Here is a 24,506-nt window from a genome sequence, read left to right as displayed (position 1 = left end):
TCTCGTTCCCTTGCCCCGCCCCCCTTGTTAACCTAGTCGTGTCTTGATTGTCCTATCTGTAACACCTGTCGTGTCTTGATTAGTACCCCTATTTAGATCTCCTAGTGTGCTCTGTCTTGCGTCGGTTCATTGTCATTGAGATTTGTACCTGTGATTGTTCCTCTCTGTGATTGTTCCTTAAAGAAGTGTTTGTATTACCGTGAGTGTTTGTTTATAGTTAGTATTTAGAGTCCTTGTTTATCTTGTTAGTCCAGTCCTGTTTTAGTTATTTAGTCTTTACCTTGCTCCGTGTTTTCCCCCTCGTGGGTTTTGTTTTCCCCTTTTTGTAATAAACCCTTTGTTTGAGAATCCCTGTCTGCACCTGAGTTCCTCCCTTACCAATACCTGACAGAATGAACCGACCACAATGGAACTCAGCAGACAGTAGGCAAGGCTGGATGGCATCAGCCGGCCAGCGAGATTGTTTTGAGGGCTCTCGCCTTGTGGTGTTCCGGGGGACCAGGGGAGGTCGTTCCGGAGCGAGCGGGCGAGAGGAGGAGCCCCAGAGGTCCCCACCTACCCAGCTGCCGGCGATCCCGGAGGGTCGTGTCCTGGCCGTGGCAACCCTGGGGGGTCAGGCAAGCCCCTCCCAGAGTCCTGAGGTGCCCTCCTCAGCCAGCAGTCTCCCCATGAAACGAGGGAGACGGTTTTCATGGGAGTCAACTTCTGAGTCTTCGGCGTCCGAGACTGCCCTGCCCGAGACCAAACTCCCCCAACCCGCCTCTGACCCAGCTGTGGCCTCTGCACCGCGCCCAAGGAGGAAGAGGAGGAAGAGGGGGCCTGCCGGTCCTGTGACCCTGTCTCCTCCCGTGCCAGCAGCGGAGAGCGCTGGCGTGCCCGTGCCAGCAGCGGTGGGCGTTCCCGTGCCAGCAGCGGAGAGCGCTGGCGTGCCCGACCCAGCAGCGGTTAGCGTGCCCGTGCCAGCAGCGGTGAGAGCTGGCGTGCCCGTGCCAGCAGCGGTGAGAGCTGGCGTGCCCGTGCCAGCAGCGGTGAGAGCTGGCGTGCCCGAGCCAGCAGCGGTGAGCGCTGGCGTGCCCGAGCCAGCAGCAGTGAGCGTGCCCGAGCCAGCAGCGGAGAGCACTGGCGTGCCCGAGCCAGCAGCGGTGAGCGCTGGCGTGCCCGAGCCGGCAAAGAAGAGGGCAGTATGCAAGTCGGCAGTCGTGAGAGCGCAGGAGAGTGCCGCGGCCGACTCTGCAGCAAAGACTTTAGTTCAGTGTATCTCATCTCGTAAGGAGATGCCAATTGTCTTAGCGGCTAAAGCCTTTTCTGATTATTTGTCTAGTCTTGTCCGTATCCTAGAAGTCCCCGTCAGTCCTGTCTTGTCCTCAGACCCTGTCCCCAGAAATCCCGAGTGTCCTGATGTCGTCTCCCCGTGTCCCGTAGATGTCGTCTCCCCGTGTCCCGTGAGTGTTGCCCCGTGTCCTGCTGATGAAGTCATGTATCCTGTTGATGTGGCCCCGTGTCCCGTAGATGTCCCGTGTCCTGTTGTCCCCCCGTGTCCTGTAGATGTTGCCCCGTGTCCCGTAGATGTCCCGTGTCCAGTAGATGTTGTTGTCCCGTGTCCAGTAGATGTTGTTGTCCCGTGTCCAGTAGATGTTGTCCCCCCGTGTCCAGCTGACGTCTCCCCGCGTCCCGTAAGTCTTGCCCCGCGTCCCGTAAGTGTTGCCCCGCGTCCCTTGTCTGCTCCTATCATGTCCCCTGTCAGTTGTCCCGAGACCCCTCCCCGCCCCTCACCACCCAGACCTGCCCGTACCCCCCGTCGTCAGCCTTCGTCCTGTCCTCCTAAAACTCCTGCCCCACCCACTCACCCTGGTCTGCACCCCATGAAATTTGTGGTCCCGCCCCCTCCCCTTCCCTGTTTGTTTTTTTTGTTATGTCACCCTAACCCTGCCATTGTGTTTTCATGTCTGCCTTTGTTATTATTTGTCATGTCTTGTTGGTTTGTGTCTGTGTCCCAGTCTGTCATGTCAGTCATGTCCCGTGTTTGATGTTCCCTTGAGGAGCGTCTGGAAGCCGCTCCTTAAGGGAGGGGTTCTGTCATGATCCTGCCCTCGTGTCCTTGATTTTTCCTAGTCTTGAGGCAGGATCATGACAGACCCTTGTTTTGTGTACAAGCGCATGGCCTTGTCTTTGGGCCATGTGCTTGTGTTGTCTCGTTCCCTTGCCCCGCCCCCCTTGTTAACCTAGTCGTGTCTTGATTGTCCTATCTGTAACACCTGTCGTGTCTTGATTAGTACCCCTATTTAGATCTCCTAGTGTGCTCTGTCTTGCGTCGGTTCATTGTCATTGAGATTTGTACCTGTGATTGTTCCACTCTGTGATTGTTCCTTAAAGAAGTGTTTGTATTACCGTGAGTGTTTGTTTATAGTTAGTATTTAGAGTCCTTGTTTATCTTGTTAGTCCAGTACTGTTTTAGTTATTTAGTCTTTACCTTGCTCCGTGTTTTCCCCCTCGTGGGTTTTGTTTTCCCCTTTTTGTAATAAACCCTTTGTTTGAGAATCCCTGTCTGCACTTGAGTTCCTCCTTGCCTAACCCTGACATACATTATAACATTATAAGGCCAGCCGTTATTATTTCTAAATGTAATAAAATGCAACTTATACATTAATTATATATATATATATATATATATATATATATATATATATATATATAAAAACATGCAGCAAATGAAAAAAAGGGATTAATGTGTTAAAATGCAACCTATACACGACTCATATATTTTTTTCCTCTCACAAACTCAATTAATTTTAGCGTGTTTAAAAAATAAAGAAAACATGCAGCAAATGAAAATAGGTGATTAATACTATATTAATACGATCAGTACTTTATTGTATAGTAATATAGTAATAAGTTAGTACTTTCTCCTGTTTTATAGTTGGCTTGCTCTTTTCTGATCATTTGCAATGAGGATAAAAAGACACACAAAAAAATAATTAAGTTCAAACATTAATTCAATATCTACTATTTCCTGAATATTAGGAAATTCGAGATGGCCTCCTGGTGATATCATAATATGCAAATTAGATGATTATATTTACACCCTACATAAACTTTCGGTCATGCCCAACATTTATCTAATTTAGAGTAGATCTCTCTCTTTAAGCCCGTTCAAGCCACAATCTTTTGAAATATTGATGTCAAAATACAGCATTTTTTCCAAAAAACCCTGGTGCCTCAACAAATTAGAATATGTTGACATGCCAATCAGCTAATCAACTCAAAACACCTGCAAAGGTTTTCCTGAGCCTTCAAAATGGTCTTTAAGTTTGGTTCACCAAGCTACACAATCATAGGGAAGACTGCTGATCTGACAGTTGTCCAGAAGACAATCATTGACACCCTTCACAAACATTCATTGTCAAAGAAGCTGGTTGTTCAAAGAGTGCTGTATCCAAGCATGTTAACAGAAAGTTGAGTGGAAGGAAAAAGTGCGGAAGAAAAAGATGCACAACCAACCGAGAGAACTGCAGCCTTTCTGATTTTTTTTTTACATTTTTATTAAACTGTGCAGCATGCTCACATACATCTTTATTTAAGATATTGTGGTCCATCAATGTGGTTCAATTTCAGTTTTGACTCAATGGTTTAGGTGCAGTTATAGCACAACAATCTACATGGGCTGCATTTCAAGAAATCAGAAATTTGGTCAGATCCAAGAGGTGAATCATGCTGAATGTGTGAATGAATGCTGATTTACATTTCAGTAGATCAGCATTAGGCCTATTTAGAGATTGCATTGCCTCTTAACGCTGGACATTCACCATTTGTTTTGACAACACTTTTATGGTCGGTTGTTAATGGCACATTCCCAAAGCCAGGCCTCCCAGACTGAAGTCTTCATATGCAATGCTTCTTAAGTGTGTAGTCTGTTCTATTTTATGTTTTCTTTGTAGGATCCAGACAAAATTATCCCTACTGTGAGAAACGGCATAGTAAACTAACCCTATTAAGTGCCTTCTAAGTTTAGTCTAGAAAAAAAAAGAGTAGATATTTGCATTTTTTTGCTGTTTGACCATACAAAACTCCATGGCATGGCATTAAAGTGTTGCTGTTGGTTGGTAGGAGTTAGGACATTAGAATAATGAAAATAGTCTGATATCATAGAATGTCAATATTAATATTTTGTGATGTATTCAGATTGTATAAAAGACAATTCCCCTTTCAATTTTCAGTACCATAATATTTTTTTTATTAAAAACATTTCATGTATTGCCGTACTGACAATTAAAAATAAGTTTAATACATAATAATATAAATAATAATATAATATTAATAAAGATAATAATAATAATGTGTGTAAAAATAATTGTATTAATTTTAATCAATGTTAAAATTATATGCTTTAAATAATGTGAATACAGTTATGGGAATCTAATAAGAATTATTGAGAGTAATGGCAATAGCAAAAAAAAAAAAAACAATAGCCAACCAGAAAATCTGAATGCATTGATAATTATGATTTCATTTAAGGGGTTTAATTTAATTGTCATTAAAATAATGTCACCACACACACACAACTACCTCCATTTTATTTGTGTAAAATAACAGAAAAAAGGAAGGTAACATTCACACAGTCTTGTGTTATTGAGTGGTAATGGTTGATGGATGTGCGATGTCTTGGCGTTTGGCCATAGCCGATATCACAGGAAAAGCGAAAGGTTCCTCATTAAAGCGTCTGAGTCCACTGATACTGTGGAACGATTACATCTGTGCACTGGTTGAGTTAAGTCACCTGAACTGGAGCTCTCTCATTACTACCCATCACTGCACTTCCTCTGTCCCTTCACAGACCACACACACTGCTTTAACTGCTAGCCAGTGTGAGATAATGAACACAGCGCTGACCGATTATGATGGCCAATGAGAAGAAATGGATGAGTGTGTAGAGGTCCAGAAGAGGTCTTTTAGAAGTGTGAAGGGTGGTAATGTGTGCACATGTGTGAGTGATAGGTGTTTCTGTGAGATGCAATGGACAGACTTTGTGAGTGCATTAAATATATGTTTGGAATGTGCACTGCCTAATGCATTAAAGTTTTTAAAATAGTACATGAAATGGTGCACAGGATGCTTCAGTGAGTAGCACTTTACGTTGTTGTCACATGGCACCTATAGTGTCCAAAATTCATTTTTTGTTACACCTTCTAATGGAATTTGAAATAAACATACTAATAAATATCCCTCCAGAAAAACGCGATTATGCAATCGCCTGATTTAATGCATAATCAGCCAAAGGCCGCATTTTTTCAAATACACCGCTCTTTTGCCGCATAAATCGCCGATTTCAGAAAGCAAAATATGCGGGGCTAGCTTGATTTCATAATCCCTGTATTTTTATTGCAAGAAACTCACATATATATTAGCAGAATGTTGAAAAAAGAAAACTAATCGCAAAAGAACGTGCAAAGCAGTTTCCCGATTTGTTACATGACCGTGGAGCCAAATTATATTGCGAGCACTTGCGAAAACTGCGGTTGGATGAAATAGAGAAAAATAGGTGATTCCCCCAACACCCCTTTCTCACTAGGCTACTAACACTGTTGTAGTTTCATTCAGAAGTTGATGCAACTTTACATTTGTAAGATTGCACTTTTTTGTTACAGAACAGTACCAAAAACTTACAGTTGTAATTATATTAGTAGTATTTAAAATAATTTACGTTGCAGTAAGAGATTGCAACTTAAATATTCTGTGATTTAGTATGCTCGCTTATCATAGGAAGTAATAAGAAATTACTCTTTACATTAAGGTAGTAGCCTAGTGAGAAAAAGGTGTTGGGGAAATCACCTTTTTTTCTCTTTTTCATCAAACCGCAGTTTTCGGAAGTTCTCGCAATATAATTTGGCTCCACTGTCATGTAACAAATCAGGAAACTGCTTCGCGCATTCTTTTGCGCTTATTTTTGTTGGCAAATAAGAATGATTTGTGCGCTTAAAGTTTCACCCTGATTTCACCGCGGGGTTTGCAGATGATGTTCACGTCACGTAATTACGTCACTTCATAAGGTTCCCATGGCAATAGGGGGGAAATTTTTGCAAGTTCACGCAATTTCATCGCATTAAAATTGCAAAAATATCCTGCATATTCCATCGCATTTAAGAAAACGTGCTGCAAAATCAAGGACAAAAAAAAAAATCTGTGTTTTTCTGGAGGGACTGTCTTACAGGCTATAAACTGAATTTAACTTTCTTTTTTTTTTCATTTATTATTATTATTATTAATTTATTTATTGTTTCTGCGGTGTTCTATTTAGTTGTTAGGGTGCTCTGGTTCAGTTGCATATTTAATACATGCCGACATCGGTAGAATGCATGCTAGTATGTCATTTCAAACATACCCATAGCTCAGTATGTATGCACACGCAGAAGCTTCAGAAGAGCGGACACAGAATCAGTAAATGGAAGTTGATACAAAGGCAGACGTCCAACTTGGAGCATCACTGCCTGCCGCCGAGGGGTAATCGGCAGCTCAGCCACAATTACACCCGGTCCAGTGGCTCTCTACATACGCTTATTTTTAGATTAGTGTTGTGAGATGGACAGAGCGGGAGGAGAGATTGTGGAATTGTGCATTCAGACGAGCTGGGCAAAGAAAGTGATGATAATTGTGTTGTGTAAAACAAATCCCCTAGTAAGTTGAGGCAGCGTGACGGTGAATCTTAAAATGAAGTGCGGCAGCAAGCATTTAACTTCATAACAGAGCTCTATACTCTTCTCAAATTATTCTGTGCTGAAATAATAAAGGAATGGCCTTAGGAGGTGTATTACATCATGTTCACAGAAAGAAATCCTCTGAGACAGGCTGAAATGAGAGTAAAGGCAGTATGTTTGACTTGCTTAAGAGTTAATTACATGTTTTAGGTTGTTACTATGGCATTCTGGGTAATTGCTACAGTTTTCTGGGTGGTTACTACTAGGTACTTGGTAGTGTACTCTGGGTGGTTGCCAGGGTGTGCTATCGAGCTGCTAGGGTATTTGGGGTGGTTTCTAAATTGTTGCTAGAGTATATGGTGTTCTGTGTCATTTCCAAGGTATTCTGTGTGGTTAACAAGACATTTTAGGTTGTAATTATATTTGTATTTATTGGTCTACTTGAAAACAGCCTGCCAGCATTATAATGTGCATATTAAGTATGTTGCTCAAGTATTAGCGTTTTAAATATGATCCTAAATATGTGCAGTCGTAACAGTGATTTTGGCCGACAGACGCAGCAGGTAAGACTTGGCAGAAAGGTTAATCCCACTGAGTGCTCTATTGTTACGTCTGTCCGGTCTCCTGTAATCCTCAATTTCCCGCTGCCCCGGTCCACCTGGAAAGCCAAGCTTTGATCAGTATTGCTGGATAAATTCAGAAAGCTGCTACACCTTCTGTGCCACCATCCTCGCCAATCACGACAAGAGCATGAGAGATTTCTTATGCGGGAAAGGATCAGTTTGCTGTTGCTAGATTAATAACAGAATAATCTACCATCACTGATTGCACACTGCCTTATTTGCTTGCGTTATGCTGATATGCAGTGAAAACAAGCTCACGGTAATCTTAGAGAGCTGTAACCAGCTTCGCCGTACAGGGAATGATGTTTGCACCCTGGAGCAGAGATTTGAAGACGATGGATGTTGTATCTTACAGGCAACGCTCACATGCACATCAAACACAAAACACTCAGCGTCCTGGGTTTGCAGAGAGAAGCGGTATTTTCCTTCACTTGAAGTCTCCTTAAATAAAAGAACATGGCTGTCTGGATGCTCGCTACACAAGCTGTTGCCGAATCTGGATCATTATATTCTCTGAAAATATTGCTTCTAGAGGCATTGGCCTCCTCTACTCCTACTTTCCTTCATGGTGGACGAATCAAAGTCTTTTTTTTTTTTATATAAAAATGGGATGTGTGAACTGAGGATCATGAAGGTGTACCGGTGTCTGAACTCCACACAAACGATCCCCTCATCAGCCTCAAGAGCGGTTTACTCGCTGTAATGAAGGGCGGTGAGGAGGAAGATGATGGCAAAGTTGTTGAAAAGGAGTAAGGCTAATCAGTGGCTGGAATCTTGAAAGGCTAAATGTGCAGATCCCAAGGAAACAAAAATAGGAACATCTTATTAGTGATGGTTGCAAGATTTCTACAAACTCAAAGGATCAGGGGTGTAACAGCTTTTAGAAGAAAATCTTTGTTTTAAGAGTTCTGTTTCACTTGGCTGCAGTGGAAAGGAAATAATTGTAGCCGGCAGTGTTTTTAAACAATTTTAAAAAGCAGTGGACTAAAAGAACTATGCTTTTTTTTTTCACCAAGCAAATCTGATAATACTGTATATATTGTATCCCTCTCAGTTTTCAGATTCAGAGATTAAACGGTTCCATATTTGCAATATATATGAATGATCTTTTATTTTCTTCTTCATTTGGGCAGTAAGCAACCACCTGCTCAGCTTACATGGAACATTCTCAGAATTTTGGCTATTGTGAAAGCTTTTCTCAATATTATAAACAAATGTTTTACCAGTAATTAACAGAACATTTGTTCAATGTTTATGTTTTTTTAAATGTAACTCCTAACTACTTGTTTCTGAACGTTTGGAAAAACATCCAAATTTAACCTTCCCATAATGTTTGCGAAATAACATTTTTGTTTTGTTCATAAAAAAAAGCTATTATTTCAATCTTTCTCCTCCATAGAAAATATGTTTGTTAGCTAAGTGTTGGCCACTCTGTCAACCAAATAGAAACCAGCTGATAAACACCCTTGCAATCAGCCACAAGCATGGTACCAAATTTTGTACCATTCAACTAAATATATAAATAAATAAATAGTTTTTTAAACATTTTTTTTTAAGTTGAATGATGAGTAGTTATTGAAATGTTGTTTTTTAAATGAATGTTTTATAACGTTGATTGGATTTAAAATGCAATCAATTCACCATAAAAAAAAAATATATATATATATATATATTTTTATTTACGTCCTCTTTAATATAAGAGACTTTATAACTGGTTTTTACATTTTGGCATGTTTGTTTGTTTTTGGGTGGTTGAACTTGAACTGTGCTTTTCAAGACATTGCATGAAGACATTAGACTTTTAGATTACTGGCCAAGTAGATAGTTTGAGTTTTAGTCTGTTACATATTTGAGTTGAGATGTGCATGGTTCATTGTGTTTCAGGACTCCAGGGAGAGAGTTCCTGAACCGTTTCTCTGTTTAAGTCTACTGTTTTTCTTAAGCAATTAAATTGCCACATTATTTTCTCTCGCATGCAGATCCTAAAGCACTTCTAAAGCAGGGGGTTGTGTCATTACATTCTCATAAAGAAACATCAACTCCGTTTTGCAGCTCCAGTGTTCATTTACATAATTCTAGGTAATTTAACAGGTTTGAAAAATAAACCCAGTTACCCAGTTGAGGTTTTAGGCTCATATGCGATCAGTTTGATTCGAAAATGGAAAAATGAATTTTACTCTCACCTCAGATATCAGGCTCAAATTGTAATTCATGTTCCCAAGAACGAGAATGAGAAACAAATTGCTTTGTCTCAGGATATTTGCCATCTCATCTAAAACCTACTTGTCCTTGCATGTTCTTCTGCAGGGCATCTGTAATTTAAGATGATGGGTCGAAAGTGTCCTTATCGATTTCCGAAACTGATAAGACACTTTCCAAAGATTAAGGGTGTGTAACAATGGTAAAACTTGACTTTTTGAAATGCTTAGTACAAGTGAATTTAAAGGATAAATCCCCCCAAAATCTGGAACAGCTTGAGAGTGAGTAAATGACAGAATTTTCATTTTTGGGTGAACTAAATCTTAGGTACTGACATTTCCGTTCTTCACTGAGGCTTTTCATGTTTAAATGAAACTCATTTAACTGATCAACCAGGTCTATTAGGTTTTGAGATTGTGTTTGTTCACCTGACCAGGAACATGTTGAATTTCAGCTTTATTTAGGAGGATGCAATAAAAAAAAGCATTGTAATTATGCTGCAAGACTCTTTAGAGTGAACTGTGTTCCTTTTCATTACATGCAACAACAGCGACCGATGGATTTATCAGTCCTACATCATTTTTCTCTTTTTTCAGTTCGGCTTGGATTTCAGAAGCGAACTGTCACACCAGATCTCCGTGAGTTACACAGAAGCTTTGATGCACAATACAGCAGTATTATTAGTATCTGTAATAATAATAATGGAAGTTTACCATATACAGTGGGATCCAGGAGTCTACACTGACAATCTGTGATTTAAAATATTAAAAAAATTTAACCTGGGGAAAGAAAACTGATAAAATGTAACACATGCATAAACATACAACATAGTTTTTAGTTTGTAAAAAATGTTAAATTTACTCAAGATTCTCTCTGAGTCATAATTGAATCATGCTGAATAATGGATCAACATGTTTTGTGCACTTCTTGACATTTATAATGTAACTATTTGTTTAGTTAGGGAAATGTCAGACTTTAGTCTATATTCAATTACGACTTCAGATTTTGGATGTGCAAGGTTTATTGCACTCATACATATTCTGATCAGAGTGGAAGGCCTTTCAGTAAAAGTGTTTATGCACTAACATCTTTAATGCAATCTGAATTTGTTTGACATATTTGGTTCACTAATTTAATCTGAAATCGGTTTTCCATATGCAATGTGCATTTTTAGCATGTTATGCAATTGCTGTGATTTTCTGGACAGTTTTAGCAGGTTCCAATGAAGTTGCTGTGGTTTTCTGGGCAGTTTAAGTATGCTGCAAAATGGCTGTTAAGGTGTTGTGTGCATTTTTAGAGCATTATACAGTTGCAAGGTGGTTGCAACTGTGCTTTTTTAACATCATGTGGTTACTGGGGTGTTGTATACATTCTTAGCATGCTGTTATGTATTTGCTAGGTGGTTGCTAGTGTTAACTGGGCAGCTTAAGCATGTTGCAATGCGGTTGCTAGGTTGTTAAATTAAATTTATGCATTTACAGACGCTTTTTAAAAGCGACTTACAGTGCATTCAGACTATCAATTTTTATATATCATGTGTTCCCGGGGGAATCAAACCCCCAACCTTGCGCTTGTTTGTTTGCTAGCGCAGTGCTCTACCAGTTGAGCTACAGGAAGCTACAGGTTGTTGTGTGCATTTTTACCATGTTATGCAGTTTAACAGTTGGGTGCTTTAGCATATTGCTAGGGTGTTATTATGGCATTTTTGATGAGAGTTCAGTTTACATTTTTGATTCATTAATTTGATCAAAAAGTGTTTTTTCGAATGCAGGTCCAAATTCAAGTTGGTGAAGGTAAATGGATGGAGAGGTGTGGAGGTATTTTTTTTTTTTAAAGACGCTAAGCTCAATAAAAGTTTCTACCTTTCCACCTTCTTACCACCTCACAAGGTTGCCATGATTTTTGCATGTACAGCAAGAAGCTGCATATATTACTTAGACCTGCGAGACATGATTCTGAACCCTATCCTGCACCGCAGAGGTTTCTGTGGAACTATGAGGAATTCACATGTGTAGATACCAGACACCTTGTCTATTTAATTCACCTGTTGGAAATTTTGCATCATCTTATTTTTTTCGATAGGCTTGGGTCCTTTCTTCAGTATGAGTGTGAAGAAAAAGTGTGTAACACTGATAATTCTGTTGCTATTTTACTGAATAAAAAATGTAAGTCTAGTCATTTTGTCATATCCTGTTTTGCAGGAAGTGCAGGCACTCCTGTGGTCTTCAATCAGAATGGAGATGCACCAGGACGATATGACATCTTTCAGTATCAGATCACCAACAAATCGACAGCTGAGTACAAAGTTATCGGGCAGTGGGCAAACAAACTGCATCTTAATGTGAGTGGAAAGCATTTTCTGGTATTCATGATGAAATAACAAAGTATGCATGTTCAAATCAGATATATTAAAGCATGAATGTTTGTAGGAAATCTCATCTTTGCTGATGATGCATGTGACATGAATACTCTCCGGCTTTCATTAGTGAACGCGATGGAAGATAAGCTTGTAATGTTTTATGCTTGGCTGCAAAACAAAATTAATGGAGCCAGAAACGAGCCGTGTTTTCATGGCCAAAAGCTCTCGCAGCAGTGTGGAGATTGAAGCTGTAGTTTTCTTCTACGTGACAGAGAATCCCAGCTTCTCTGGGCTTTGTGTCTGCACAGGTGAGTGGTCGCTTAGCAGAACTGTGATCCAAAATCTCGCTTCTTAACTCCGGTATCAAAATCTCCCCCTAAGCACTTAAACAGATCAGCACAGGATGTGTTACAGAGTGCAGGCGATATGCATGCAGCTCATTAAGGGCGACTCACTCCGTAAATAAATAAATAAATAAAGACTTCTTTATACTCAAAGGATTGTGGCTCTGAACAAGGTTAAAATTTCGTTTTTCGGGGAAAATCATTTTCTCAATCAGTACACACAGCTAATAACTGATTTGCAATTTTTGCTGTTTATTGAAAGATGTGCTGGTCACTTTAAAGGGCGTTGTTTATTTACTGAAACTACTAATAAAACATTCAATATGTAAATTGCCGAAGCAATCTTTTCCATCAGATGCAAAATATTGAGGTTGTGTAAAATTAAATGCAAATTTTCAAAGCAAGTATTCGAGTGGTGTGTGTCTAGGCAATTACTAGTTGTTATGGTTAATTTAAGGATGTTGCAGCCTGGTTGCTAGGGTGTCCTGGGCACTTAAAAAAAAAAAAAAATGACGTGAAACAAGACTTAAGATATCCAAATTTCCTTGATTTTTATTTTTGTACATATTAGATTCTGTACGTTTCAGAACTCAAAACCTTCTCTTTAGTCCAAAAACATCTTATATTGAAGCCAAAATTACAGGTTGTGGAATGTGCCACTTTATGTGCCACCTCAGAGCTAGAGAAGATCATCAACGCCTGCTTCTACATCACTGCCTGTTTAGCTCCACCCACCGATTTGTACATGTAGTATAAATAAGGAAAGAGAGGTAAACACAGGTCTACACGGAAGCCAAACAATAAAAATATTTCAGAAAACAAGAAGACACTGTTCAGAGCCAAGTCTTTGCCTTCTTTCTGATCCCAACATTAGGAAAGAGTGGATGAACTTTATTTTTAAGGAGTTTCCAGATCACGTCAGTAAGAATTTGGTCCTTTGTTCACTTCATTCCATCGTGGAATTGTTTTATAAACAAGGCACGATTTCAAAGCAGGATTTTCAGAAAGATTGAAACTAAAAGACGACGCTGTGCAACTATATTGGATCCGAAAGTAATGTCGCAACACACAAGTGAGTGTAAATGTTTTATTATGTGATCACTATTGCTTTGTCTGTTATTACAGATCGTTTGATATGAACTATTTATGTGTTTTTAACCAAAATCACAGCAGCATCCATCTGAAGGATATATCATAGCAGTGGGTGTTTACTTCCGAGTCTACAATCCACCACACCTATTCAAACAGAGCGTACTGATGAAATAGGATAGAAAATAGGTTATTACTTCTTAATTATGATGTTTTTATGTAATAATTATAATATAACAACATTGCAAACAATTTTGTTGTAATTGTGGGAAAAAATCAGGTCGTTTAAATATAGGAACTGCTCATCGCTTTTCAACAAGTGACATAGTTTGTGGTATTTGATTTATGTGGGAGGAGCTGTGCTGCAGCATTTAGTACTAGGGTAAGAGATTAGTTAAAATACCTGGTACTGATGTGTGTAAATGGCTAGCGTTGATTCTAACAGCGTTTAAACCTCAGAAACCCTTCTCACTCCCCATTACGGTTTTCAGGATGAATTAAATTTAATTTAATTAATGCATTTAGCAGATGCTTTTATCCAAAGTGACTTGCATTGCATTCAAGCTAATAATTTTCTCCTAACATGTGTTCCCTGGGATTCGAACCCCCAACCTTGCGCTTGCTAAAACAATGCTATACCACTTGAGCTACAGAAACTGCTCAATTGTGAATGGTCAGTGTGGCTTTTGTTTCAGACAGAACGGGAAGAATCAAATGAAGGAATTTGGTCTTTCAATTATTCTTATGTACCCTTCATACCCTTTTATGTGATAAGTCAAATTTAAACATCTGTTCATTTGCAAATTTTGTCCTTATTTTCATTTTAATATGTCCCTTCTTTTCTCGCTTCTCTAATTAAAGCCAATCTGTTTTTGCCAGACATAATTTGTCTCAAGCATGAATAATTCATTCACGGCCATCTCTGTGCAGCAGGCAACAGTGAGAACCACAGAGCATACGTTTAGAGCTGTCCTTATTTGTCCCTTGGATTGGTCTTGCAAAATAGTTTTTTTTTTACATGCAATTACATTTCATGCATAGTACTTTGCAATCACTTTTCAAACTTTGACATGTTATTTTTTGAATCTCAAACACCTCTGGCACAAGTTTATCCCAAAATATATCTGTCAACAAAGTTGTGCCTGAGAGCCAAACTGAAGCAGCACTTAAAAGAGCAGCGTTGGCTTTTTATTTTTCACAGCTTTCAGGCGCTAAGGGGCAATAAAGTGATTTCTTCTGCAAATATGACACAACCTACATTTATGTGGGTAATGAATGAGACTTCCTTTGAATGCACAGTTTTTTAATATAACAGCACGCCTCTGGTCTTCATCTCTGACAGGGCTTTTTCCATTATCCATTGCAAGTGGAGGCCGTATGCTGGCGGACAGGCAACCTTTTTAGCGTGTTGCAAGGGTGTTCTTGCTTACTCACAAATATCTAAAACTTTGTTGACTATTTAACTGGTAAAAATGTGAAAATCACTTAGAAAAGTAATGTACAGTACATCAATATTCAGTTGGGGGACCAGTTCTCCACTGGTCTAAATGAACGTACACTGTGTGATTTTGACAATGTAGGTCCCAATTAGTCCTGATAATATAACAGTGCACCTCTGGTATTTGTATTTGACAAGACTTTTTTGTCATCCTTTGCAGGTGGATGGCATGCGCTGGCGGACAAGTGACCCCACTCTTCCAGTCTCAGTGTGTAGTGTGCCGTGCCAGATGGGAGAAAGGAAGAAGATCGTGAAGGGTGTATCTTGCTGCTGGCATTGCGAGCGATGCGAAGGCTACCACTTCCAAGCCAGCGAGTTCAGTTGCGAGTTGTGTCCGTATGAGCAGCGCCCAGACCGCAATCGCACCAGTTGCATCCCAATCCCGATCATCAAACTGGAATGGCACTCTGCTTGGGCGGCCGTACCGGTGTTTGTTGCAGTTCTTGGCATCCTGGCTACAAGTTTTGTGGTGGTCACTTTCAGTCGCTACAATGACACACCAATTGTACGTGCATCCGGCCGAGAGATGAGCTACGTGCTTCTGACGGGGATCTTCTTGTGCTACGTCATCACCTTCTTGATGATTGCTACGCCTTGTTTGGCCATCTGCTCCTTCCGAAGGGTGTTCCTGGGTTTGGGCATGTGTTTCAGCTACGCCGCTCTCCTAACCAAAACCAACCGCATTCACCGAATCTTCGAGCAAGGCAAGAAGTCAGTGGCCGCGCCACGCTTCATCAGCCCTGCTTCCCAGCTGGTCATCACCTTTAGCCTGATCTCGGTGCAGCTGCTCGGTGTGTTTGTGTGGTTCGCCGTCGATCCGCCACACACGGTGGTGGACTACGGTGAGCAGCGCACATCAGACCCCGAGAAGGCTCGTGGGGTTCTTAAGTGTGACATCTCAGACCTGTCGCTCATCTGTTCGCTGGGCTACAGCATCCTGCTGATGGTAACATGCACTGTTTATGCCATCAAGACCCGCGGCGTGCCAGAGACCTTCAACGAGGCCAAGCCAATTGGATTTACTATGTACACTACCTGCATCATTTGGTTAGCATTTATACCTATCTTCTTTGGCACTGCACATTCGGCAGAAAGGGTAAGTGAGATTTACAAAATCTGTAACTAAATGCATTGGTATTCATAATGCCATTACAAGTAATTGCTTTTAATATTGAATACAGCCTTAGCTCTTTTCTGGCTTCTGGTAGGAATTGGCATGAAAACTACGAAGTGACAGCAATTTGCATATGGAAATATAACATAAAAAGACTGCTCCAAAGAATTTGAGAAATGCATGTTTTTATTAGGAAGAGGCAATATGAATGTTTGTTTACGTGCATGTGAGCTATAGGTTGCAGAATATTGCTCTAGGCTAAAGATAATGAAGTCACCTGCTGGTTCCCCTTTCACCTGACCCAGCAGGTAACAACCTCCAGAAAATTTCACATGTTAAGAAGCTAACCTAAGGAAGCCAAAACCAGGGTTTCAGATACTCTCAGACTGATAGATATTCGCCTCGGGTGCACTGTAGGAAACAGACAAATGAGTCAGAGGTGATCAGGTAGGTGGCGACTCAAAAAGCATCTCAGAAATATCTGAAGCTTGGGTTAGGAGGACTTGCAGGAGTCTGGATAGTTCAGATATGAAATAATCAATCAATTATTTACTCACCCTCATGTCGTTCCAAACCCGTATGCTGTTTTTCAATCCTTAAAAGTATAACATCTATGCAAACAAGTTATTCAATAGTCTTTTAAATGTTGGAACTCTTGAATTGATTTTTCTTTCACTGTGGTTCATGATAAAAGCTCATTACCACACTGCTCTTTAGTCACATTAGCCTCTCACTGTGACTGCTACGCTTTGCGCTAGCCAAGAAAGACAATTATGGATATACCAATTATTCCTTGCACTAACAAGCTTATTTAAATTCTCATTTAACACTAGAACTGTGGTATAGATGGCATTCTATTAACACAGACCCCCAACCCATCGCATTACTCAAGATAAGAAAGCAACGACATGAATCACTTGATAAGAAAAAAGGGCATCTTAAAAATATTTAGCAGATCTCATTGTCACACATAACAAAACATGGCCTCAAGTCTGTATTTATTAAACTATTGTCTGATTGGCAACCACGCCAAGCGAAAGGACTTCATAATTGGTTCGTAATGAAAAAGTGACTAGCCCTGAATTAATATCATTACAAAGAGTCAATGTCGTATTGGCTGCAGCATTTGTGAAATGAACCACAGTAGAAAAGTAGATAAAATCCCACCGCCTGTGAAATATTCTTCCATTATCAAGAATGTGCTTTGGTTAATGCCTCAAAAATCAATTTGTGTGGGTTTCCATTGCAGCCACTATTACCTCTTCATTTTACACTAGCATAAAGATATCGAGGCTGATATGATCTACCCTCCTGCATTTGAGAATGGTATCACCTCAAAAACCAATACGTGCACTTTGACATTTCCAATGCAGAGACTCAAATGCAGAATCGTAAGAGTCGATAAAGTGCTGCGAGTGTGCATGGGCAGTGTGCTCACGGCTCCTCAGGAAATCAATGCCTTCCAAAGGCGACTGGTTAAGATAATCTCTCCACATATCTGTCGAATCAAATTACGGGTCTTGCATAAATCACTGGCAGATCATTTTATTGGGTTTTGTTAAGTTCACCATGTGACCCGATCCATACGTTTCTCAAATAATTGAAATGCATGGTAAATTGATTCAAGCTTGGGTTACTTAGAATTCATTTATTTATTTTTTTAAAGTTAAGTAATTGAGATGTTATTTTCCCCCTATACGGGCTTGCTGTTTGGTAATCATAAATACTTTTTTGACTTTGGCTTTGACTCACGTTACAGCAGCATGCACAGTAAATGCATGTTTCAAGAGGATAGTGTGAAATAAATTATATTACAACGTTATCTGAAACATGGCAAAAGCTTTTAGTGAACACATTTCTGTTATGGTTTATCATATGACCAGATCTGCATTCAGGAAGCCTAATGTGTTTCTCATATAATTAAAAGGCATGGTAAATTGATTTGAGCTTGGGTTATTTCGATTTTTTTAAGGTCAAGTTTGCTTTGTATTGATGTAATTTAAGTGAGTGACTCTATGTAAAACAATATAATGCCGTTAGCCAAGATGTACATTATTAACAGTCATGAAGATGTTTTTTTTCCTTTCATACAGCGCTGTTTTTTGTAATTGTAAATGGTTTGTTTGAGGTTGGCTCTGCATGCTGCCACAGCATGTAAATGCATATTTCAAGCGGATCAGTGGGTGAAATACATTGATATGCACAGTAATATTCCAACATTATCTGAAACGTGGCAAAGTTCTTAGTAACTGCACATCTGTTAGGGTAATCCTCTCGTGGGTGTAAGCATATTCTTGCTGGAGCGTGAAATATTCTACTATTTCTCTGTTATGAATGATGTTATGAAGATTTAAGTTTGCATAAGCCTGAAATAACACAAGCAACTTGCACCTCCCGTGCAGCAATTTCAATTACTCCATCCCAGACACCGTACCTAAACGGGATCTTTAAGTGACATTTCAATGTTTTTGTTTCACTTTAGTGTCTTAAATTCCTTGAAGGCCAGCTTTGTTTCCAATTAGCTCTGCCATCTTTGTTCTTCAAGCTCTTGTGAATCAAAGACTAAGTGTTTGGTGGTGTGTTCTCCATAAAACGATTTCATTTACAATCTATGGTCCATATTTAACACCATATTTGTCATTTCGTTCACCTAGGACATATTCTGCTCTTCAGATCTTGTAAAAAGAAATTCCACCTTATTTAAACCTTAAAAAAAAACATGCTAGCCAAGGCTTTTGCTTCTTATTTGTAATATATCCTATCTGTTCGGGACACACACACAGACCTCAATCACGCGGTTTCTCCTACTGTGTAGGATCATGCTGTTCAGAGTGGAAGTCGTATTACCTCAGATTAGATAAGCTTCAGTTACATTTGCCCTGGTAATATCATCATACATGAAGGCAAACCTGCCACAAAAGACACTGGTCCTAATTCATCCTCCCCAGCAGCTTCTCATTAGATGATATTCCTGCCGTTCGAGAGAGAGTGACCACCCAGGTCCTTAGTGTGCCACACGTTGTGCTCTTAATCATGGGAAATCTGTGTGCAAGGGAAAATCACTTCTGCAGCCATGACTTAACGTGCTAAAACTAATGCAGCAGACAGAAGATGCCATACAGAAGAGGAATAGAAGCTTAGCTCAAGGTAGAGTCACAACAGCAAACAATAAGCTGAGGATGAGGTCACACATTAGTTTGAAAAGATACTGGCTCTGCTTGTATGAATGCTTTCTTTAATGCATTCACTTGCTTTTTCTTTCACAGCAGAGTCACACTGAGAAACAAGTCACTAGAAATGTTCTCCTGTGCATCACTAAAATTAGTCTCAGTGGCCCGTTTTGTGATGTACTACTGTATATGGAAGAAGGTATACATACAATGTACATATTTTTTATATAATGTATATAAAATATATAATTTGGTAACACTTTACAAGAAGGTCTCTAATTATTATAAATTAACACAGTCGTTCACTGTTTGTTCATGTAAGTGTATTATTATTTATTATGTGCATGCATTTATTACGTGTTCCACGAGACCAAAATGTAGCTTTAATTTATTAGATCATGCAAATTAGATCAATGTTGTTGTCGGCTGAAAGCATAGCAAGTTATTCGATTTTTATGAAAGATTATAAACAATTACATCTTGTGTTTGAAATAATGTGCATCTATGAACGGTTCACAGTAAAACAAGTAATGCTTTTGAAGGTTTCCCTAGTTTTCTCATTAAAACGCAAACGAATCACATGAAAAGCTGTCATAGGCATCCGGAAATAACTAGAGCTTTAATAAGCAACATTAAAAACAGCCACTGAAATGTGTTGGCGGCGCACAGGAAATCTTTGCTGAAGTGATGTTTCCATATAACTCTCTCATTCACACTCATGCACAGTTTGCACACATTAAAACACATTGATTTTTTTTTTTTTGCTTGTGGTCAGTTAGACAAATAAATGTTTAGTGATCAGGAAACATGACACTAAGCCATCGAGCCACTGGTGCAATGGTGCTGATCATGGCAGGATCTCAGCTCTATAACAGCACTGTCAGTGTTAAAGAAGTCAGTCTGACAGCATTCAGCAGCTCAACAGCTGCCATTTCTATCAGGACACTGAGGGGATTTTCTTTGGATATCGTGTCACTCAGAAGAGTCATTAACATGCCCTCTCACATTTTTTAACAGGTGTTGATATTGTATTGCGTGATTAAATATAACATACAAACATTGGGCTTTACATGTGGGTGGTCAACATTCAGTGTTGGGTGTGCTGCAGTCGGTATGTAGTGTGCTGGCATATGTGTTGCCAATCCTGGTTGATTAATTGTCACTTAACTTCATGCTGTGTGATTGGGTGAACAGATGGATGTCAGCCTCATTTCTATCACTCTGATAACACACCTGAACAGGAGTATCTGCTACTAATCGCTGCTGTGAATAACCCTGCTGAAACTAACTCCTGAAGATGCATTGATACTCAATGAGGTGAAATCACTGGAGGTTAACAAGTCACTGTAATGTCTGGTTACTCGACTAGCAGGTCGCAGTTAAAGGAATAGTTCAAATGACAATTTGCTGAACATTTACTCACCCTCAGGCCATACACGATGAAGATGACTTCTTCATTGGAGCAGATTTGGAGAAATATAGCATTAAATCAATTGCTCAGAAATGGATTCTTTGCAGTGAATGGGTGCCGTCAGACTGAGAGTCTAAACAGCTGATAAAAACATTGCAATAATCCATAATTAATCCGCACCAATCCAGTCCATCAATTAAAAATCACATAATAGTCTAAGTATATAGCTTATTAGTAGATTTTATAAATATGCATAATATTTTCTTCCATTAAAAACAAGTATTACAGAAGTTAAATGGGTCGTGAACACAATTTCATGATGATTTAAATGTTTTAAGTGGTTTTTAAACTTTTTTCTGTGAAGTTAATTTCCTCTGACAAAGATTCACAAACAGTTTAGAAAGCTTTTCCGCTCCGATGCAGATCTGTTATGAACATTAATTCCACTTCATGTCAGACTTTTCCTCTGAAATTTTATTTAATTGAGTGCTTCGTTTTTCATAGTTGGCCTCCAGTTGGACTTAAGTGACATAAATGAGCAAGAGGATTTTTTCACTTATTCAAATGAATGACTGCAGGAAATCTCATGCACCTGTTTATGGTGACCAGATGTTGTCAATGTGCCGGTGGGTTTTTACAAGCTAGTATTAAAGTATGAATCCACTACAGCTGCTGAGAAAACATTGACAATTCAGCTGGAAATGTATTATATATATATATATATATATATATATATATATATATATATATATATATATAATAGTACCTTTGCATGCCATGAGTGGCTCACACAAAGTTAGCTTGGTTTCTCTCGACAGGTGTGTCACACAATGTTTTTGTCTTAGATGAAAAGCATGAATTTATTACACATGTGCATACTGTATATGCCAAGTGCAGTTAAAATAAAGGTTCTGCTGTTTTGAGATACATGAGTTCATCAGTTATGCAGATTTTATGCACTAGGGCTTTTATCAGTTTGGCATTTTATTAATACAGTAGTTATATGATCTGTTTTTGAATGGATTTTACATTTATTCTCCCAAATTCCCCGTCTGCCCACCCTCAAACACGTTCACGTGGGGTTGTGCGCACTGCCCCAGAAAATAACATGTGCAATCACATGAGAAAAAGCCTTTACAAACCTGTTGAAATGAGTTCTGTGAGCCGCAGGCTTTGGAAACGGAGAACTGTTAGAAGTCCAGGCTGAGAGTCTGCTGGCTGAGGATCCTTCAAAACTAATTAAGAGTGACACGGGGGCATCGAGAGGCTTCATGAAACACCAGGGGAATTGGCAGACAGAGGAATGACAGACACAATGCAGGTCGCTTCTGGAGACAGAGCGTATAACATGAGCGCTGTGTGTGTGTGTGTGTGTGTGTGTGTGTGTGTGTGCTTCACTATCAGATCATCCAACAACAGTAATTCTGATTTTATTGCGATCCGCCGTTTTATTTGTGTGGGCGGAAAGGAAATAGATCAGCAATAAGGCAACAATAACCATGGCACACAAACTCTGATCCAAAAGCTAGAGAGATGCCCATCTAGATGGCGGTTTTAAGAAAAATGAATACACAGTGGCAAACTGCTATAAACACTTATATAGACAGCAATGCATTTATGATCTAGTGTACACTACTACAGTTCTCTTCCAGACTTCACAGGTCTGATCATGTGGGATCATGTGTATACAACTGAATATATACTGTGAATTGAATACACAGCAGTTACACCGTTTTATTTGGCATTATGCATTAAGGAGAAGTGTAATTTAGACTCTAAATACAGCTCTGTATGCTACAATCTTCTGTTTAACTTCAGACCTCAAGAGTTCCTGAGGATCTACTGTGTGTAATCGACGTGATGAAGTGCTCAGTGTGAAGGCGTTCATTCATTCAGTCATGCTTTCAGCCTCATGTTGCTTCAGAAATTCACTTGGTCCTTGTGTGATTTTTGTTTTTAATTATAACTCCGGCTTATATAGGGCTTATTCTATTACACCGCTGGAAAATGTTTTAAAAACCCTTTGAGATTAGATTTAAACAATTCAATTTCAATTATTATTCTGACTTTAAAGAGCTTAGGGGGTCATATACAGTATAGAGGAATCAAATTAACATTGATTGAAAGAGTTTGATGTATTTTACTGTAAATTGTAGTACTTTAAATGTCCTGCCCAGATCCTAAATGACTGATCTTCAAACAAATCGACTTTTGCTGTTAACACATCCGACTGATTAATATGACCGTTTCTGGCACAAAGAAAGAAAACTGTATAAATCGACCTTTGGTAATGAAATTACAGTAAATATATTTATTATAATGAATAAAATTAAATCAATCAATCAGTAAAATTTATTCAAAAATTTATTTTTATATGATATAAAAATTGCTAATTTTGAAGACATTGTCTATTGTCTATATCTTAAAACTTCAGTAAACTATTTAAAAAGTTCATTTTAAACACTATATTTGTTGTTTTTATTTAAAACAAAAAAAAATTAGAAATTGGAGTTATTATAGTCAACTAAAACTACATATAACATAAAACATTTGTTACTTGAAATAAAATGACTGTACTAAAATATATATTTAAAAGGCAGAATTTCAAATTTTCATTCAGTTTGTTTTGTTGCGCCAAAATAAAAACCAAAATTGAAAATAATTAAAAATATACAGACAATAACACAATTTTTTTTTCTAAAACATAACTAAAATTAAAGTGGAAAAAAAGGTTTTAAAAAATAAATAATAAAGCTTCTATTGAGTTGTGAAGACTCTCTGGATGAGTGACTCTTATAGTCCTGTCTAGATCCTGAGGGTTTGAGGGAGTATTAACACTGATATGAGGCATTTCTGCCAGAGCCGCTGGTCATAATACAGCACTGTCGCACAGATCGATACATTATATTCCTGCGGAGTGAACGATGATGGCAAATAAAACCAGAGTTGTCATGCATCTTATAGCTGTTGCCAGAAAAGCATCCGTTTAAAGCTGAAGTTAGTGAGAACTCAGGAGTTTGGTGATTATATTTAATGAGCAGTGTTTCCTCTGACGGGTATCAACAGGAAGGTTGTTAGTCTGATGGGATTTCTTTGATCTAGAAGCAAATTAATGCTGAGTTGTATGTAGCTTTTAGTGGAAAATCTCCAATGTGTGTCAGACTGCTTTGGATCGATTGTGCCGAGCTGGTCTCAGGTGATTACCTGCAAATCCTGAACTTAGAAGTCGATTCAATGTTGAGTTGCTCTGTGTGTGTGTGTAAATGTGATATAAACATTTACTCTACCACAAATTAGAAAGTAAATATATATTTTGTAATTGATAAAAATGTAAAAAAAAAAAAAAGCTAGTATTACAATTTAAAAAAATGTAAATAAAGAATGAATGTATTTATTGTTAAATGCAATTTATTCTTTGTTTTTATTTTTTGTTTTCGCACGAAACATTTCTTCTTATCAATATTGAAAAAAAGTTAAAGTTCAAAATAACAGTGTTTATTTGAAATAGAAAGCTTTCGTAATATTATAAATGTTTTTGCTCTCACTTCTAATCAGTTTAATGCATCATTGATAAATAAGAGTATTTATTTTGTATAACCATACCCTATAAGAAATCTTTTAGCATAAAAAAGAGAAAAAAAAATACAATACAAGTAAAAACAAATGTGACTCTGGAGCACAGAAGCAGTCTTAAATCGCTGGGGTATATTTCTAGCAATAATAAAAAAATAAATAGTATGGGTAAAAAATATAGATTTTTCTTTTATGCCATAAATTCTTAGGATATTACATAATGATCATGTTCCACTAAAATATCTTGTGAATTTCCTACTATAAATGTATTAAAAGTTAATTTTTGATGAGTAATATGCATAGCTAAGAATTCATTCGGACAACATTAAAGGCGATTTTCCTAAATATTTAGATATTTTCGCACCCTCAGATTCCAGATTTTCAAATAGTCGTATCTCGGCCAAATATTGTCCGATCCTAATAAACCATACATCAGT

General features: G+C 38.6%; 1 pseudogene; it reads left to right on the top strand.

The window, feature by feature from the left end:
- LOC113083321 (metabotropic glutamate receptor 8-like) overlaps positions 1 to 24,506 on the top strand; it is a 93,048-nt pseudogene that overhangs the window by 61,916 nt on the left and 6,626 nt on the right.

Source organism: Carassius auratus, unplaced genomic scaffold, assembly GCF_003368295.1.
Source record: "Carassius auratus strain Wakin unplaced genomic scaffold, ASM336829v1 scaf_tig00037769, whole genome shotgun sequence".
NCBI lineage: Eukaryota > Metazoa > Chordata > Actinopteri > Cypriniformes > Cyprinidae > Carassius > Carassius auratus.
Note: the sequence above shows the minus strand (reverse complement) of the source record. Positions and strands in the feature narration are given on the sequence as shown.